The sequence below is a fragment of the Arachis ipaensis genome, chromosome B03, assembly GCF_000816755.2.
Source record: "Arachis ipaensis cultivar K30076 chromosome B03, Araip1.1, whole genome shotgun sequence".
Lineage (NCBI taxonomy): Eukaryota > Viridiplantae > Streptophyta > Magnoliopsida > Fabales > Fabaceae > Arachis > Arachis ipaensis.
In genome coordinates, this window is record NC_029787.2 from 62,654,103 (window position 1) to 62,658,482 (window position 4,380).

General features: G+C 39.4%; 1 long non-coding RNA gene across 1 annotated transcript; it reads left to right on the top strand.

Moving 5' to 3' along the window:
- Positions 987-2,011, top strand: LOC110270177. The gene is made up of 3 exons (XR_002359394.1): positions 987-1,405; positions 1,495-1,661; positions 1,746-2,011. It is a non-coding gene; the product is annotated as an uncharacterized LOC110270177 (long non-coding RNA).

Sequence of the window (4,380 nt, forward strand, 5' to 3'; positions counted from 1 at the left end):
GTTTCTAAACCAACATTAATCCTTTCATACAAAAGATTGTTTGTCACAAGTACAAACCCTTAAATTTATAAACCGAAGTATTGAACCTCAGGTCGTTCTCCCTAGTAATTACAATAAAGTGTTCTTGTTATTGGTTTTGGAGTATGTTTGGGGTTTTTGAGATTTTAGACAAGAAATATAAATGGCAAAGAAAATAAACTAATAACTAACAAAGCTCTTGGCTAGATATGAGAACTAGAAGTCCTATCCTAGTTATCCTCCTCAATTGTGACCACAAGTTGTCCATTCCTACCACTTAGTTAACCTCTAACCATAGAGGAAAGTCAAGTGGAGGAATCAACTTGATTCCACAAGTCCTAGCCAACTCCTAAGGGAAAGACTAGCTTTAGTGGTATCCAAATCAATTAGCAACTTCTAATTGTCAATCAACAAAGGATTTAGATAACTCAAGCGTCACTAATTACTCCACCTAGGCCAAGAGGAACAAAATCTACACTAAAATCTAACTAAACATTTCATCAGACACTTGGAAGGCACTAAAGAAAAGCATAGTAAATGGATAACAACAATAAAATCTAACACTACAAGAAAAATACCCATTCAGCCACACTTTTTTTAAGCTACATTTGAAAAGCGTAGCCTATTCATAGAATAGGCTACGCTTTTCTCCGTGTTGCCTTTTTATAAGAGAAAAGGATACACAAATGCGGCATCATTTAAAAAGCGTAGCCTTAGGTATTATAGAAATCACTTATAAAGCGTAGCCGTAGGTTAATATCTATAAGTTCACTTTTCATATCAAAGGAGACGCTTTTAAAGGGTAGCCTATTTGTTAAGTTTTGGGTGCACTTTAAAAACGTAGCCTAATATATCTAGGCCAAATGCACCCAAACACTTAGTAATTTTTCTTTTCCTTATCACCAAATCACTCACCTTCGAATACCCTCACTTTCACCTTCTGATCAGAAAAAAAGTTTCGCCCCTCACCTTCGCAAATCACCTTCACCTTCGAATTAATTGTTGAAAACCCTAACCCTAACACACCCACACACTCACACTCATTCTCACCATCACTCACCACTGCCACCACGCCCCCCTTTCACACACACACACCCAGATCTGAGAGAAAGAGTGAACCAGAGGGAGGAGAGGAGGGAGACGGAGATGAGAGAGCGCGATCGAGAGAATAGAGAGTGAGAGGGGGTCACCGCCGCAACGTCGCTGCAGCCGCCGCCATTGCCGTCGCGGAGCAGGGAGCCCGGAGGGGAGAGAGAGACGATTTGCAGACGAGATGGAGAGAGAGGACGAAGATGCGACGCAAGAGAGGAGGCTGTTCCGCCGTGCACTGTCGTCGCTCCTGGGGTCGATTGAAGCCGCCGCCGCAGCTAGGGCTTGCTGTGCTCCTGTCCGTACTCCTAACCTCTATCTCTCTCTCTCTTCCTCTTCAACTTTCATTTCATTCTCATTTCAATTTTAATTTCGATGTCTCTGTAGGCAACAATATATTTTAGGAGTTGTATTGGACTGGAAGAGATGGAAGGGGAGCGTTTGAACTTTCAATTTCATTAATTTTTGCTGAATTTCTGTGCCTGTGGGTGAATACTGGATTGTGAAGGATGGTTAGGATTGTGAATACAGAAGTTTGGACCTCTTCATATATGGTATCCCTTCTTTTTTAATTCCCACAAGAGCTTAGGATTGGTTAAACAGAGCAAATTGAAACTTTGAATGTTCCCCTCATGCAGGGAACAATGCTGATCGATTCCTGAATTGGAGCACTAGGTTCCAAATTGTTCTAGGCGTGGCAAGGGGATTGCAGTACCTTCATGAGGATTCACATCTAAGAATTGTTCACCGAGACATCAAAGCAAGCAACATTCTTCTTGATCATAAGTTTCATCCCAAGATTGGAGACTTTGGCCTTGCCAGGTTCTTCCCTGAAGACCAAGCTTATCTTAGCACACAATTCGCTGGAACATTGTAAGTCCAATTATTAAATATTTTAATTACTATGTATGCTAGCTGCATATTCACCATGTTACTCGTTTTATATTTCAGTTTTCTAATTGTTTTTTTTTTGTCATAAATTGGATAGCCTATAATTTTGAGTATTATAATATCACAACACACACCTATGCTACACACACAGTTATACACAAAATATTAAGAGTTCTCATCCACTATTGACCCTAATCAAGTCTCAAACCTGAGTACGCAACACATATCATAGGGGAGTGGTGTGAGCTTATGAATGAATCTGGTTTGCCATGTTACCATTCTGCTGTCTTTGCCTGCTGTGTTCACAAATTCCTTTTCTTCGATTTTGCCTGCTACTATTCTGTCCTGTGCTATCCGGTTCTGCCCTAATTTCCACCTTCTTCTAGGTTGTCTTTTTTTTTCCTGCCCTATTTTGTTGTTTTGCCGTTATCTCTTGAATGATTTAATTGCTGCTGCTGCTGCTGGGTCCCAAATCTGTTTGATTATATCAATTTAATTCTTGCTAAATGTATTCTGGAAAAATGAAAGCTGAAAAGCGTAGCCTTTGGTCCTGGATAGCATCACTTGAAAAGCGTAGCCTATTCCCAAACGCCAAAAGCGTAGCCCTTGGTGCAAAAAAGCGTAGCCTTTGAGAATAGGCAACGGCCGAATAGGAATCACTCCAAAAAGCGTAGCCGTAGCCCAAAAAGCGTAGCCGTAGCCTAAGGCATCATTTTTTTTCACTTTTGGCTACACTTTTCAAGTGTACCTGAATGGGTGTTTTTCTTGTAGTGTAACAACAATTATTGTAAGAAATCAATAACAACAATCAAAAGGAACACAATTATTATGAATTACCTCTAATTGAATTGAAAGAGAAAAGAAGGAACAAAAGTAGATCTACAATAAAGCATGGAAACAAAATAGAAGAGATTACAACAAAAGAATAAAGGAAGATAAATGTAACAACAAGAATTGAGAATCAAAAGTAGAAGAAGGCATGAATTGAAACCTAGATCTAAGAACTAAACCTAATCCTAATCCTAATTCTAGAGAGAAGTGAAAGCATCTCTCTCTAAAACTAACTAAAACTAATCCTAATGTGTGTAAATGATGCTAAGTGTCGATTCCCTTCAATCCTTGGTCCTTTAAATGCATTTTGGCGCCAAAGTTGGTTGCAGATTGGGCCCCACAGCTCTTAGAAATTGTTGGGCACATTTTTTATTAAAAAATCACGTGCGCCCATCGACGCGTACGCGTACAGTGTGTGTGCGCGTCCCTTACGTTTTCGCGATCCACGCGTGCGCGTACAGTGCGCGTGCACGTGGATGAAGATATCCAAATCTTTGGCTTTTTCATGTGTTCTCCACTTTGCATGCTTTCCTCTTCACTCCTTTGATTCATTCCTAGCCTTTTCAACCTGAAATCACTTAACAAACAAATCAAGGCATCTAGTGGAATCAATGGTGAATTGAATTTAGCTAATTAAGGACCTAGAAAGCATGTTTTCACACTTAAGCACAAAATGGGAGACAATCATGAAACCATGCTATTTCATTGAATAAATGTGGATAAAAGGTGATAAAATCCCCTAAAATAAATACAAGATAAACCCTAAATATGGGGTTTATCAGGGACCTAATGCTTTCATGCTTATCACTAATCTTATTCGTGTCAATTCTTGTTTGAACTTGATGCTCAACATGCTCCTCATTCTTTGATTTCACTCTTGCATCAAGTATCAATTGATATGCCTTGGCCTATATTGCTTTCTCATCTACATGTCGTAGTTACCATGTAGTAGAGAACCATACTCTTATTTGGCATTAGCCCCCACCTACGTTCTATTTGCTTTGATATCTTTGTTGTAGGCTTAATTTTCTTTCTTTTTCGCTCTTTTTAGGCTGGCCACCAAGAAGGGAGAAAGGAAAAGATTTTGAATGGGGAAACAAACAAGTCATCTGCATAACCTTTTGAAGGAGCTCATCAGTTGTAGCAACCCGTCCACCTTGCTCTCCTTTGCATGCACCGAGAACGGTGCAATCTTCAAGTGTGGGGAGGTCGTCCGACCGATCTCCATGGGTAACAATTTCCTTTTTCAATACCAATGTTAGCTAGTTGTTGCATTGCATGATAGGTTACATGTTAGTTAGAATTTGTACATATTTTACCACTTCTTTTTATGTTAGGACTACTTGGTTAGAGTGATGATCTCTTTTCCAAGAAACTGTTTTAGGGCACCCTACCAATTTGAAAAAAAAAATTGTTGAACTTGCTTGAAAGAATTTATTTTGGAACATGGTGTTTGAGCTAAGAACACACAAGCTTGTGAGTTTTGAGCCTAATTGTGTGGTTACATCTTATAACCACTTATTTTCCCTTCTTGTGTGCAATTGTTCTCTT